Here is a 16,230-nt window from a genome sequence, read left to right as displayed (position 1 = left end):
AGGCTATGATAAAAATTTCAGAAGATTTCGTGCATGTTGTCACGTACGATGCTTACAAACCAAAAAACACTTCGCACGTAAGTTCGTGGTCATGTTTCGTGAACAAGATGTCTGAAATTTTAGGTCCGTTCCTGGATACGGCCTCACACTACACTCAGTAACATGACTATTATTTTTTGAATCATTAAATTCTATTATTCGTACCACGTCCAGTTCAAATTTATATTTTTCGAAAAAATTCAAGTAAATAAAATAAAGTAACTAAATATATCAAAAATCCCGAAATTCTAAGGAGGAGTTCCTGGTACTTAAAAACGTCTGCACAAAAAATTTGAAGGCCAAAAACAAAAAAAAAATTTGCCGAGCGCCGGGGCATGGCACTCGGCAAAGGGGGGTCTTTGCCGAGTGCCAAGAATAAGGCGCTCGGCAAAGAGGTTTTTGATTTTTTTAGAAATTTCCTCTTTACCGAGTGCTTTCACAGGAGCACTCGGTAAAGGTATTTCAAAAAAAAGTAAATTTTTAATTCCTATCTTTGCCGACGGCTGAATCAGTGGGCACTCGGCAAAAAAATTAAAAAAAATATTGAAACTTTGTCGAGCGCCGTGTCAGGGGCACTCGGCAAATTATTTTCCAAAAAAAATCTTTGTCGAGTGCCAGATCGGGGACACTCGGCAAAGATTTTTTTTTAAAAAAACCTGCTTTGCCGAGTGCCAGGCCAGGTGACACTCGGCAAAGAGGCGGTTAAAAAAATTAAAAAAAACCCTTTGCCGAGTGCCAGATCTGGGGCACTCGGCAAAGGAGGGATTTAACCCTACCGGCTGGGCCGGCCCACACACCCCGCACACACGCACACACGCACGCACCACCGTCCGCGCCCGCGCCGCCACCGCCCGCGCCCGCGCCGCCACCGCCCGCGCCGCCCACGACGCCAGGCCACACCCGCGCCACCACCGGCCACGCCCGCGCTGCCCACGCCGCCCGCTAGCCCACGCGCCCGCCAGCCATCGGGCCGCCACCGACGTCGTGCGTAGCCACCCTTCCGCTCACAGCATGTCGCCCGTCGTAGCCCCTTCCCGCGCCACGCGCCGACGCCTGCCCCCGCCCCCGCCCCCACGCCCGTGTGTGGCCGAGCGTGGCCAGCTCGCCCACGCTGGCCCGCCAACGCTGGTGGGTGGAGGAGGGGAGGAGGAGGAGGATGGGAAGGAGGTAAGGAGGAGGAGGAGGAGGAGGAGGAGCCGGCCCTGCCCCCGGCCACTCCCCGTGGACCACCCGCCCTGACACTGCCCGTGCCCGACCTCGTTCCGGAGTCCAACGACCCCAACCCCGACCCCAACGCCGCCCAACCCCGACCCCCGGTGCCCGTCGGGTATGGCCTCTCTCTTGTTGTTGCCGTGGTAGTGATAGTTGTAGTAGTAGTGCTAGTGGTAGTAGTAGTATTAGAAGTAGTGGTAGTAGTAGTAGAACTAGTGGTAGTAGTAGTAGCAATAGTGGAAGTAGTAGTAGAAGTAGTGGTACTACTTGGATATATTCTTCTGTATGGATTGATATCCAAACTGCATGGCTTCTGTTGAGACATATGTGCTTGTCGGCCATCGTGTCGTTGTTTTTTGTAGGTTTTGGAAACCTCACCATGCAGGGGAGGTTCTACCGATTTTTTTTAAATGACAGTATTTTGTTCCATTTTTGTAGAGAAGAGCCCGTTGAAGCCGAGTCAGAGTTCCCATCGCCGTGCTGGTCTGCCTGCACCGCGTCGCCTCGCCACTGCACCGACCCGCCATGGCCCCGCTAGCCTGACTCCGCCGCCACCCTAGGTATAACCCCTCTTTCCGTATCATGGTCGTAGATTGCGTAACCTAGTTAGGCATCACCCGTTCAAAAGAGATACTGTTGGAGGTATGTAGATCTTTGCATATCGATGACCGTATCTGTTTCGGATTGTCCACATTTTTTGGACAGCCCGCGGATGCATAGATGAGTTAGTTTCCATGGTCTGCTCCGGTCTAAGAAAGAGTTTCGGCATCACCTCCCTGTTGTTCTCTGGATATGCACTCTTCTTTGGCAGGATGTGTATCTGGAGAACAGCGGGGAGGTGCTGCCGAAATTCTATCTCGGATAGGAGTAGAGCATAGAAACTAACCTCATCTACGCATCCATAGGTGGGATTAGGATCTATCCTCACCTATTAGACAGTAGGAACACCATGTAGATGCAATTGATGGTTACATTACTAGCTGATACATATGTTAGAGGATGGATGACCGTCAGTGGATGTACAAGGGCCAGAGAAGTCAGAGTGATTACACCACGGAATGGATGAACAGGACTGATGCTTTCTTGAACAGTGCATTTGGCAAGGCTGCTAAAGGACATTGCCTAGTTTTGTGTCTCTACAGCAAATGTGGAAACAAGAGAAGGATAAACAAGGTGGAAATGAGTAAACATTTTGTGAAGAATGGATTTATGTCGGACTACACCCGATGGGTCCACCATGGTGAAGCCCATCATATGAGAGAGGAGGTGGTGAGACCATGGGTGGAGGCTTTTGATGCTGATGCCGGGGTAGCAGACATGTTAGATGACTTTCACCAAGGACAGTTCGATGAGGGACATGAGAAGGAGGAGATGGAGGCAGCCGCACAGGCATTCTATGACATGATGGACTTGGCACAGAAACCCCTTCATGATCGGTCAACGGTGTCTCAACTGGATGCCATTGGACGCTTAATGGGGTTGAAGTCCGAGTTAAACTTGAGTCCAGAAGGCTTCGATAAGATGTTGGCCGTGATTGGCACCCTACTTTCGAAGGGCCACATTCTGCCAAAGAGCATGTATGAGTCACATAAACTCCTTCGTGCATTGAAGATGCCGTATGAGCAGATACATGCTTGTCCAAAGGGGTGCATCCTATTTAGGAAAGAACACGAGCATGCAAAGTTCTATCCAAAGTGTAAATCCTCTAGGTACCTAGAGGCAGACTTTGATGATGGCCAGAAGAGGCAACTTATGATCCCCATGAAAATCCTATGGTACCTTCCATTCCTACCGAGGATCCAACGACTATACATGACCGAGGAATCCGCAAAACAGATGACATGACACAAAAATGGCAAATGGTATAATCCTGACAAGATGGTACATCCATCCGATGGTGAAGCTTGGATCCACTTTAATGACAAACATCGTGACAAAGCAGATGAGGCTCGTAATGTACGTGTTGCGCTAGCAACAGATGGGTTCAATCCTTATGGAATAATGGCTGCCCCATACACATGTTGGCCCGTCTTCGTTATCCCCCTTAATCCCCCCTGGTGTCTCCTTTCAACGACATAACGTATTCTTGTCGTTGATAATTTCTGGACACCCAGGGAGTAATATGGGTGTGTTCATGGAGCCCATATTTGATGAATTGGTCCGTGCTTGGGACGAAGGGGTATGGACATACGATCGAGCTACAAAGATAACCTTCAAAATGCGTATGGGATATTCTGCGCCTGGTGTGTTCATGGGAAGTTTCCATGCCCAATATGCAAGGAAGGTGTGAGGTTCATTTGGTTGTAGAAGGGTGGCAAGTATTCATCGTTCGACGGACATCGTCAATTCCTACCTCTTGACCATCCATTCAGACAAGACATCAAAAACTTTACGAATGGTGTCAAAGTGACAAACCCTACACCACAAATGATGACTGGTGCCGAGGTTCATGCTCAGATAGATGTTCTCATGCCCAATGAAGAAGGTGGTTTTGTGGGATATGGTGAGCAACATATGTGGACTCATATCTCGAGCATGATGAGGCTCCCCTATTTCGATGACCTTCTTCTACCACATAACATTGATGTAATGCACACTGAAAAGAATGTCGCCGAGGCACTTTGGGCAACACTCATGGACACTAAAAAGTCTAAGGACAACCCTAAGGCTAGAGTAGACCTAGCAATGTTGTGCGATAGACCAAATCAAGAGATACGGCCTCCTAGTCATGGCAAGACCTGGAGAAGGCCTAAGGCTGATTTTGTCTTGAAAAAGGACCAAAGGAGGGAAGTACTTGAATGGATCCAGATGCTAATGTTCCCTAATGGGTATGCAGCGAATCTAAAGAGGGGAGTGAACTTAGGCACTCTGCGAGTCAATGGGATGAAGAGTCATGACTACCACATATGGATTGAGCGGCTTCTTTCGGCGATGGTTCGAGGCTATGTCTCGGAGCATGTCTGGCAAGTGCTGGCAGAGTTGAGCTACTTATTCCACCAACTTTGTGCCAAGGAGCTCTCTCAGACCGTCATTGATGACTTGGAAAAAACAGCACCCGTGTTGCTCTTTAAGTTGGAGAAGATCTTTCCACCTGGCTGCTTCTTGCCGATGCAGCATTTGATTGTGCACCTCCCATATGAGGCACGGATGGGGGGGCCCATGCAGGACCGTTGGTGCTATCCAATCGAGAGATGTCTGAAGACTCTTCACAAAAAATGTAGAAATAAAGCCAAAATTGAGGCTTCCATTGCAGAGGCATACATTCTAGAGGAGGTGTCGAACTTCATAGAAAAATACTACACTGAGAACCTTCCTAGCATTTATAATCCACCCCTCGTTACAATGCTGGCGAAAATGAATTGAACCTCAGCCTTTTCCAAGGGCAACTCGGAAGCACATGTGCATCGACCACTAAGCAATTGAAAAATGAAGAGTGGCAGAGTATCATGCTATATGTGTTGACCAACCTTGTCGAGGTGCAGCCGTTCATTGGGTAAGTTCTAAACAAACTTGTTTTATTTCACCGTATGTTCTTGTTTCTTCATCCAACCCTCTTGTTTCTCGTTGGTATAGGGAATTTCTTCGTCAATCCTAGCATGGATCAAGGCAACCTACCCCACAAGAAAATGATACCCTTCTTTCACAGGGTGTGGGACCAGAGAGCCCCAATTTCATTTGTTGGTTCAAACAGAAAGCCCAAACTGATGCGCCTATAAGTGACGAGCTGAGACAGGTTGCAAACGGCTGTGCCGTTAGGGTCAAGTCATTTACTGGTTATGACGTGAATGGATATCGTTTTCACACAGCAAGCTATGAGCAGAGTCGGCCCAATCAAAAAACCACAAACAATGGAGTTATTACGCCCGGCACTGATGGACTCGACTATTATAGAAGAATTGAAGAAATCTACGAACTATCATTCTATGGTTCCAAACCTCTTACTCCTGTCATATTCAAATGCCACTAGTTTCATCCTGGAGTAACGAGACGGACCCCTAAGCTTGGGCTAGTTGAGATTCGACATGATTCCGTCTATCCAGGAAAAGATGTCTATATTGTGGCCCAACAGGCCATCTATGTTTATTATACGTCATACGCATGCAAAGACGTCGAGCATCTTAAGGGTTGGTCTATTGTGCACAAGGTATCACCACACGGTAAACTACCTGTCCCAAACGATGAAGATTACAACTTCAACCCAAACACATATGATGGAGAGTTCTATTAAGAAGAGGGGCTACAAGGGAGGTTTAACATAGACTTAACCGAAGATATAGGAATAGAAGTAGACAATGAAAGGGATGATGATGAGGACGCTAGAGACGAGGTGCGAAATCTAAAGGACATACAAATTCTTGAGCGACTACGTTTAGGCAATAACAATGAAGACAACATTCCTCCTTCGGATAGTGTTGATGAGTTGGACAATGTTGATAGTGATGACGAGACCTATGATCCAGCTAATCTCAATCATAAAGATTATTTCTAATACATGTAATACTATGTTTTTTGTAATTATGTTTTGTTTATTTTTGCATATATTTCTAATACATGTATTACTATGTTTTTTGTAATTATGTTTTGTTCATTTTTGCACTTATTTCTAATTACGTCTTATTTTTCTTTTTTATTGCAGGTGATTGAACAAAGATGGCGGGGTGACCATCATAGGTCTGTGAACTCGATTTACCAAAGACCACGCCGGCTGCAGGAGGAGGCAGAGGGGGTGGTGGAGGGATCAGACAGGAGGAGGAGGAGGACCGCTAGCTGTACGAGGGGGCCGTCTCCTCCCACGCCGCATGAGGAGGAGGTGGCGCCCGTGGACGAGTCGGACGAGGAGCTGGTTCGGCAGACGGATGAGGAGGAGAGGTCGCACGAGGACGACGAGTGCGAGGCGGCAGGCACGGGTTCCGCTTCCTTCGACTCCTCTTCGAGTGTCTACTTGTGAGGTCCCACGAGCCTCCCACAGGTTCCGCTTCCTCACCAACGCCTAGTGATTCGCCCCGAAGGGCAAAAGTAAGTAACTTTATATGTTATCGCCACTACTTCATATGATATGATGAAAAAACTAATAATTTTTCTTAATCACTTGTGCAGGAACTGGGTGGTTGTGTCGGGTGGTAGCGCACGGCTAGTCAACGGCATCCTAGGTCTTCTATGTAGGCAATACTTCCCCGGCATTGTCACGTACGCATCGAAGATGGAGCCGGCCTACTCGTTTGACCACTACGCCATCACCATCGATGCGGAGTACCCCCAACAAGGCGGCGCGGGTGAAGGCAGAGTTTTGGGTAAGTCTCCCTCGCACAACATTACTCAATACGTCGCATGCATTGGATTTTTCTTGAAATAATGAATGGATACATCACTTTTATATGCAGACTTATTATAGATGCGAGAAGGGATTTGAGGCTAGGGCAGAGCAGGTGACTACCAAAGCCTGTAAAAAACTCATCACCGACATGCATCATGAGGCGCACATCTAGGCCATCATAACCTACTATGGGTCGAAGCTTGGAGAGAGGAAAACTAAGAAAGATGCAAGAGAGATGCAGCTGACCCAGGAGCAGTACCTTGAGGTAAATGAAGAACATCAATATTGATTCGTTTTGAGATTAAGTTGGTTTAATTTGATCTTCTTATATGTCCAATACTTGATGATGTGTAGATGATTCCTGGTGGTGTCAAGCGTATCCCGAGTGCTGGGTGATGATGGTGGAGAGGTGGTTCATGGAGGAGTACCTCAAGATGCACAGGGATGCCCGGGACCGTCATTTGTAGATGCAAGGTCCAGCACACCATCAAGGCAGCCATAGCCTCACCGGATACAAACAAGCATGGGTACGTGAATTCATTTATCTATTGTGACACTCAGTTCTGCCTAATTTGTAATCATCGTGTTGTCTTTCTCGCAGTCGGCATCACATGGTGGCCATGCTTGCTCGGACTTCCAGGCATGGTGTATGGCCCACAAGGGCAAGATGACGTCCGACGTCTCCTTCAACCTAGAGGACCCGCCCGAGGCATACACGAACCCGAGCGTCCACTCCCACATCAGTGAGTACACTGAGGTGGCGAGGTCGCTCCATGGGCCAAACCACGATCCGAGCACCCAGGACTTCGATGGAGAGGTCATCATGAGGGTGGGGCAAGGCAAGAAGCATGGGCGGTTCTGGCTTGGCGACGGCGTCATCGACACGGCCTCTACTCCCTCTCTCTCCCAGATCCGAGCATGGAGCACGAGCGAGAGCCCGGCCATTCGCACATGGCCGACCGCTGCACAGCATCGGGTCGACGCACTCGAGGTTATTCCTGTTTTTACTCATCATACATTGATCTTTACACACCTCAATTAGCTTTGCATTACTGAAACATTAGAGTGAAATATTGTAGGCCCGGTTGGAACAAGAAATGAGGCAATGTTAGGAGCTAGAGGCCGGGCACCAAAGGATGGCGGCCTAGCTGGAGGCCGAGCGGGCCGAGCGGGAGGCCGAGCGGGCCGAGCGGGAGGCTGAGCGGGCCGAGCGGTAGGCCCAGGCGCAGAGGCTGACGGACATTATAGAGTTCCTACAAGGGCTTGGGCAACGTGTGGGCTTTCTCTCTGCCATCTAGGCTGTTGGTTCCACCTCCGTCTCCACGTCCTGCAGCTCCAGCTACTCCTGTGAGTATGAAAGTTTTTTACTTTTGCTTGTGCTTTGCTTGTATGGCCTCTACCTTTCTAGATTAGCTATCCAAATAATCTTGACTCACATGCAATCTTTTCTCCTTTGTGCAGTCTCCATCTGACGGTGGTTCGAATAATCCACCTCATGCACCTCCGAATGATGGAGCTAGGCCTTCACCACAGTCGCAGTGGCCGAGATGAGTGCACGTTGTATTTTTTCATTTATTGTTCACTTGATGATGGACTTATGATATACTTGTGATGCACTTGTAGACTTTGATGGACTTGTGGATTTATTTAGATGGACTTGAGCACTTATTATTATATATGTGATATATATTGTGATGGATATGATATGTGCGGATGGATGTGTGGATGGATGAGATATATATGTGATGAACGAGATATATATGTTATGGATGAGATATATATGTGATATATGTTTGTATGAATTTATTTGTCATGATGGAATGTAAAAAAAATAAAAAAAGTCGTTTTGGGTCACTTTGCCGAATGTTGCACTCAGCAAAGGACCCCGTTGCCGAGTGCCATGGTCACAGCACTCGGCAAAGCTGAAAAAATGGGCGTTCGAAAAACCATTTTTCCAGCTTTGCCGAGTGCCATGACCATGGCACTCGGCAAAGAATTTTTTTTTAAGAAAAATTCAAACTTTGCCGAGTGCCGGCCAGAGGACACTCGGCAAATAATTTTTTTTAAAAAAAATTCAAACTTTGCCGAGTGCCGGCCAGATGGCACTCGGCAAATAATTTTTTTTTAAAAAAAATTCAAACTTTGCCGAGCACCGAATATAGGGCACTCAGCAAAGAATTTTTTTTAAAAAAAATAAAAAAAAATCTTTGCCGAGTGCCTGCATGGTTGGCACTCGGCAAAGCGACCGTCAACGGGGCTGGCGCCGTGACGGTCGCTTTCCAGGGCTCTCGACAAAGCCTTTGCCGAGTGCCCGATAAAAAACACTCGGTAAAGAAGGTTTTGCCGATCAATTTTTTACCGTGTGTTCTTTACCGAGTGCCCTCAGGCATTCGACAAAGAACCTGAATCCACTAATGAAAGGAGTACCTTATTACTAAGAGTATACCTAGACTGTACCCTTTCGTGGTGGTCGTCATGAATCTTGTTCATAATCGACACTGGTACGGTACTCCCAAAAGGTCCTTTTTTTCTTTGGTATTTTGGAATTATCAACATGTAGCATTAATAAGAAACAATAAGTATGACCGCTATTTTATATTATATATAAACATAGAAATTTGTAGTTGTATAAAAATTTACCCGTATCATTTTTATGTGTTCAATATAATTGCAATATTAGAAAATAAAACACATTATTTTTCATTTTTTTAAAAAAATAGCTAGGTTCACTATCTGTAACTGGAGCGATACTATATATTATTCAGCAATGCCAACGTACAAATGAACAGACTAAAGCTACGTACATACTATACATTTATCCGTTCATGTGATACATTAATTTATATATGGAGGACTTCATTGGGTTTAGATTTAGCCCCTCTCCAAATTTTTATTTGTGTGGAAAACTTTCCTGACCTTGACAAAAAGCCTTATCTGTCGTTGCCGCATGCCATACCAGGCATCTTCCCTGCTTTTAGCTGATTGGTCGAACTTTTACCACGTTTTTCTTTTATTTTTGAAACAAAGCACACAAATGTAGACAGTCACTCACTCACGTCTCACACGCACACTATCGCCCTACCAACACAGGCACACGTACCTCACATCTACAAGCATCTTAGTACCAACATAGGCACACGTATCTTACATCTACAAGGATCATAGAGTAAGCTGGTAGATCTTAATATTAATGAAATCATCGTCACATATATCTCGTTATTCACACAGACATGTCACCGACCATTGAATGAATAACATAGTTTTGTTTCTGAATAAATCTAGAAAAATATATCGATGGTCTCCCCAATTTAGAACTTAAACTCGACCGGGTGAGCGGCATGTTCCTGAGTAATAACTCGCTTTTAACGTGTTTTTCAAAAGTTATTACAAGCATCTTTAACGAGTTGAACCAGCTATTATAAGAATAAATTAATAAGCTATCGCAGCTAAATTATTTTCTTTAAAGTTATGTTTAGAGACTGCATCATAGTTCCAAATAAAACAACACTTTAGTAATAACCCTGCCAATGCAAGATTGTATTAGATAGGAGTATGCACCATAGGGAAATGGACAGTGCGTGGGATCACGATGATGACATGATGGATAATATACTATTCTGTACCAGTATAAGACACATGCTTGAAAACGATGTGATCTAGTATGTTGCAAGTTGCTGATGAATATGCATGACCGATACATGAAAAAAGAAATTCCCACGTTTAGATGATAAATATATATAGCCAATAGCCTGTAGGCTTTAACTGAAAGCATGCACATGAGTTGGACATGTGTCGGTGCAGAAAGTGACCAACTAGTAAATATTTATAGTTTTGTTGTACGTTGTGATCGGAGGTGATCTAGCACTCAATGACACAGGATTTATACTGGTTCAGGCAACGTGCCCTACGTCTAGTTTAGGTCGGTCGGCGACTTTATTCCCGAGCCCAGTTGCTCGAAGTCTGTAGTGGGGTTACAAACGAGAGGGAGAAAGATGGGGTGTACAAGAGGTCCGGTCAGCTCCAACCAGAAGGGTCGAGAGTGACAGGAACTTTGCTACGAGCTAGGTATTCGAGCGTGTGCTTAAGGGATTATAAGCTATCGATCTAGTGAGTCTGAACTTGAAGAAGTCGACCTCCCTGGTTGGAGGGAGCGCATCCCCTTTTATAGATAAAGGGGATGACTTTACAAGCGAGAGGGAGAGAGTACGGATGTTTCTAAGCCTTGTTGCCCACGCTGATGAAGATTGGATCATGGTTGGCGCCCCCAACACTGTTGATGTCACTGTAGAATGTCGGATGCGCACGGTAGGTCAAGCTATCTTCTTCAGGAAGGATGGACGCCAGTACCTGCAAATACTTTTTGATGCCTAGTGGCATGTGAGGAGCCGCGCTATGTTCACCCGGTACGGTAAATCCTAGAGCCCATACTGTGATCGATGTCCAGAGACACGCGGAGGGCTTACCGTATGGGAGTTTTAGCGGCCCCTACAATACTTTGTGTTAGGGTGGCTACAGAGCATTGTTTCATGCAGGGTATGATCCCTGGTACAGTGGTTTTGACTTGTGAGCCATGCCTTGCCTTTCTCCGCACGTCTTCTGATTCCTTCCGAACAGGGTGCCCCTGGTCAGATGGCTCCAGTCGGCTCCGAGTGCGCTGGTCGGAGAAGAGCGGTGAGCAGGGTTCCCACGAGCCCCGGTCACAGGGTCGGAGTAGGAAGTAGTGTTTTGGGCCAGGCCTTTCGATTGGAGAGACCGCTCAAAGACGGCTGGTACCTGAAGCCTAGTCGATCCTGATACCGTATCCGTTGCTGAAGTCTAGGAACTTTTTTTCGGTGAAGTTGGTCCCATGGTCAGTGATGATATAGTTAGGAACACCGAACCGGTAGATGATGTCGAGAAAGAATTTGACTGCCTCCTTCGACCGGACGTTGGTGATGAGTTTGGCCTCTATCCACTTGTTGAATTTGTCAATTGCTACGAGTAGGTGAGTGAAACCGCCTGGGGCCTTTTTGAGGGGTCCCACCATGTCGAGGCCCCAGACCATGAACGACCAGGTGACAGGGATGGTTTGGAGCTCCTATGCCGGCAAATGGGTTTGCCGAGCATAGAACTGGCATCCTTCACACCTGCGGACGACCTCCTCCGCATCTCGTAGCATGGTTGGCTAGTAAAAACCTTGGTGGAAGGCTTTCCTGACCAGCAACCTTGGGGCCACGTGATGCCCGCAAATGCCGGCATGGACCTCGAGGAGGAGCTGCCTCCCTTGGTCGGTGGGGATACACTTCATGAGTACCCCTGATGGGCTCTGTTTGTAGAGCTCATCACCGAGCGCGACGAAGGTCTTTACGCGTCGAGCGATCCGTCAGGCTTCAGCCCTTTCTGGTGGGAGAACCTCCTCAAGGAGGTAGGCGAGTAGTGGTACTCGTCAGTCGGTTTGATCGAGTGTCAGTACAGCGATGTTCGCGGGTGACATAGGGGTACTAGGGTCGAAGTCCCCGGGCGCTGGCTGGGCGTCGGGAGCGGAGCCCCCGAGTGCAGGTGGGGCGTCAGGGTGTGTTTGGGTCGGACCTTCTAGGATGTGGATGGATGACTCGTGGACGTCGTTGATGAAGACCCCGCTTGGGGATGGATCCCACCTGGCGGCCAGTTTTGCAAGGAAATCGGCGGCATCGTTGTCCCTTCAAGGGACAAGATGCAGTTCGATCCCTTGAAATTTGTCCTCGAGCTTGCGCACCTCTTAGCAGTATACTGTCATGAGGGGGCTTTTGTAGGATGACTCCTTCATGACCTGATCAACAACTAGTTCCAAGTCGCTGCGGACGTAGAGTCACGTAGCACCGAGCTCGATGGCGATGCGTAGTCCGTTGATAAGGGCCTCATATTCCGCGGTGTTGTTTGAAGCCGAAAAGTAGAGGCGGATGGCGTAGCAGAGCCTACTCCCATCTAGGGAGATCAGAACCACTCCAGCCCTCGAGCCGGGCGCCATTACAGACCCATCAAAGTACATTGTCCAGTACTCGTGGGAGACGTCCAAGGCCGGTAGTTGGACCTCCGTCCATTCGGCGATAAAATCCGCGAGAGCTTGAGACTTAATTGTGGCACAGGGGGTATACCTGATGTCATGGCCCATGAGTTCAAGGGCCCACTTAGAGATTCGTCCCACGGCGTCGTGATTGTGGATGATGTCTCCGAGTGGGTATGAAGTGACGACTGTGACTTCGTGGTCGGTGAAGTAGTGTAGGAGCTTCCTAGTGGCTATTAGCACAGCGTATAGGAGTTTCTGCACCTAGGGGTACTGGACCTTAGGGTCGGTAAGTACTTCTCCGATGAAGTATATGGGTCGTTGTACCTTAAGTTGGTGCCCCGGTTCCTCTCTTTCGACGACCAGGGCGGCACTCACCACATGGTTACTTGCCGCGACGTAAAGGAGGAGGGGTTCTCCCTGTTCGGGAGCGACGAGGATCAGGGTTGACATTAGGGATGTTTTGAGGCTTTTGAGAGCCTGCTGGGCTTCCTCAGTCTAGACGAAGGCGTCCGTCTTTTTGAGGAGCTTATAAAGTGGCATCCCCCGTTCGCCGAGCCAGGAGATGAAGCGACTAAGGGCCGCCAGATAGCCAGTGAGCCTTTGTACACCTTTTACGTTGCGTATGGGGCCCATGTTGGAGATGGCTACGATCTTTTCGGGGTTGGCCGCGATGCCGTGCTCGGATACGATGTATCCAAGCAGCTTTCCCCTTGGAACCCCGAAAACACATTTTTTGGGATTTAGCTTGATGTTGAACCTTCGGAGGTTCACGAACGTTGCGGCCAAGTTTGCGATCAGGTCGCAAGCTCGAGCCATTTTGACCACTATGTCATCAACATAGACAACGATTGTTGGTTTAGGTCGCTCAGCCTGATCAGGCTGATCGAGCGGGTTGATTTGGTCGGTGAAGCATTGCTGCATGCACCTTTGGTAGGTGGCGTCCGCGTTCTTCAAGCCGAAAGGCATGGTTACATAACAGTATGAACCATATGGGGTGATGAACGAGGTTGCAAGTTGATCAGACTCTTTCATCGCGATTTGGTGATAGCCTGAGTAGGCATCCATAAAGGAGAGGATCTCGCAACCCGAAGTGGAGTCGATTATCTGGTCTATGCGTGGTAAAGGAAAGTGATCCTTTGGACATGCCTTGTTGAGTCTAGTATAATCGACGCACATTCTCCATTTTCCAGTCTTTTTCCTAACAAGGATGGGATTGGCGAGCCAGTCGGAGTGAATAACCTACCTGATGAATTCGGCTACCAAGAGCTTGACGATCTCTTCTCCTATGGCTCTGCGCCTCTCGTCGTCAAAACGACGCAGGCGTTGCTTGGCGGGCTTTGAGCCCGGGATAAGGCGTAGTGCATGCTGCGGCGACCTCCTGTGGTATCCCTGGCATGTCAGAAGGCTACCATGCGAAGACATCACGATTATCGCGCAGGAAGTCGACGAGCTCGCATTCCTATTGAGCCGAGAGTTGGGTCCCGATTCGCACCGTTTTGGCTGAGTCAGTGGGGTTGACACCCACTGCCTTGGTTTCCTTGAGTGGGCGGAAGGCCATCGAGGAGGTTGGTTTGTTGCAGTCTAGGGCTGCCGGGGTTGATGACTCCCCGAGCTACAGGAGCTCGGACGAGTTGACGACCGCGGTGGCAAGCTCATAGTGCTCGCGGTCACACTCGAAGGCGTGCGAGAAGGCGCTGCTCACGGTGATGACGCCGTTTGGTCCCGGCATCTTCAGCTTGAGATAAGTGTAGTTGGGGATTGCCATGAATTTTGCGTAGCATGGCCGCCCCAAGATGGCGTGGTAGGACCCCAAAAAATCTACCACTTCGAAGGTGAGGACCTTCGAGCGGAAGTTGGCCCGGCTGCTGAACGTGACGGGCAGATCGATCTGTCTGAGCGGGTATGCCTGTGCTCCCGGTATTACCCCATGGGAGGGGGAGCCTGTCAGGCGAAGCTCCGATCAGGGGATGCGCATGGCATCGAGGGTGTCGATGTACAAGATATTGAGGCCGCTACCTCCGTCCATCAGCACCTTAGTGATGCGCTTCTTGCGGATGATGGGGTCGACGACAAGCGGGTAGCGTCCCGGTCTTGTGACGTATGAGGGATGGTCCCTCTAATCAAAAGTGATCGGGGATTCTGACCAGCTGAGGAAATAGGGGACGACCGTTTCGACAGCGCATGCCTCCCTGTAGCATACCTTATGCTGGTGTTTAGTCCAGATGGCGTCGGACCCACCAAAGATCATGACGCATTCTTCGGGTTTGGGGAAGCCGTCTCCATCCTTGCCTACTGTAACAGAACCGACCAATTATACGAAATTAAGTAAGAAAATCATCCACCAGAGCAGACGATTGAGCAAACTTAAGCCCGTATAACCCGGTAGTCCGTGAAATCACGAAGGATTTCAAACCAACTCGTGTCCCAGCCATGATCGTAATAAGTTTAGCGGTCACCATCACATATTACATAAAAGTTCGCAATCTCAGATACATCAGAGTTTCAACATAGTTATTACAAACCAGTTCGAAATAAAAGTAGCGGAAGTCATTTGTTCAACCACACACACACTCACGCGGAGTTTAAATATAGTGCCAGCAAATGATCATCTCCAACAAAAGCATCAGATGAGACGTAAGGAATGACCATGCCCATGGTCCTAAGCATCACCCATCGCAGGATACAGGCAGTTGATACAGTAGCCGTAATACATCTACCCATCTGCAACAAGTGGGAATAAAACCCTGAGTACGAGAAGGTACTCAGCCAGACTTACCCGACATAACCGAAAATAATTGACACCAAGGATTATGAAGGGCTTTATAGTAGGGTAGCTGACTCATTTGCAGAAAGAAGCATTTTTAGCATTTCAAGAACCTTTCTAAAAGCATTATTGCCAAGTTAATTATTATTAACCTGTCAACTAGATTTTCACCTATACTAGAGTAAACATGCGATTAAGCAGATAATGATAACCAATGATCATTAAACAACTTCCATACTGTCATATTCACTATAACTGTCCAAGTGTTCCATAACATTTACTACGATGAAGTAACTCAAGTCAAGTGCTCACTATCCAGGAGCGATGGCGATTCGAATCGATTCCTAACCAGCTGGTGATTTGTTCCTTACACAAATCTCACTCACCCGCTAAAGTGAGATATTGATCACCGAGTCAACTTTCCAGGAATCTCGAGCTTGCCAGGAACCACATGTACCCGGGGGCCGACCGACTGCACTTTGGCCTTATCATCCCGCCCCCGTGTCCTACCACACCTGCTTCGGCACAGTGCGCTGCGGGCAATTTACTCGGCCCGAAAAATCTCCCAGCTTCACGGTCGGAAGGTACTTTATCCGGCCAGCTAAATGTAAGGCATGCGTTCAACATGACTCGAGGCCCAACAACGGCCGGTCCTTAATCGACACAGACGGAAAACACTACAGTCCAAAACACTGCAAGTCTCCGTCCGGTCTCAACTTCATTTAACACTTAGTCATACCATGACTTCATAGTCATCCAAGCAGATCTAGGTAACCACCTATAGCTCGCAGGTGACAGGAAATCACCCGACTTCTACCGGTCTAAGCCAGCTAAGCATTGACTCGACTGCGGATACCAGGGTAACAAGGATATAGT

Source organism: Miscanthus floridulus, chromosome 7 (genome assembly GCF_019320115.1).
Source record: "Miscanthus floridulus cultivar M001 chromosome 7, ASM1932011v1, whole genome shotgun sequence".
In the NCBI taxonomy this organism is placed as follows: domain Eukaryota; kingdom Viridiplantae; phylum Streptophyta; class Magnoliopsida; order Poales; family Poaceae; genus Miscanthus; species Miscanthus floridulus.
This window is presented reverse-complemented; position numbering follows the sequence as displayed.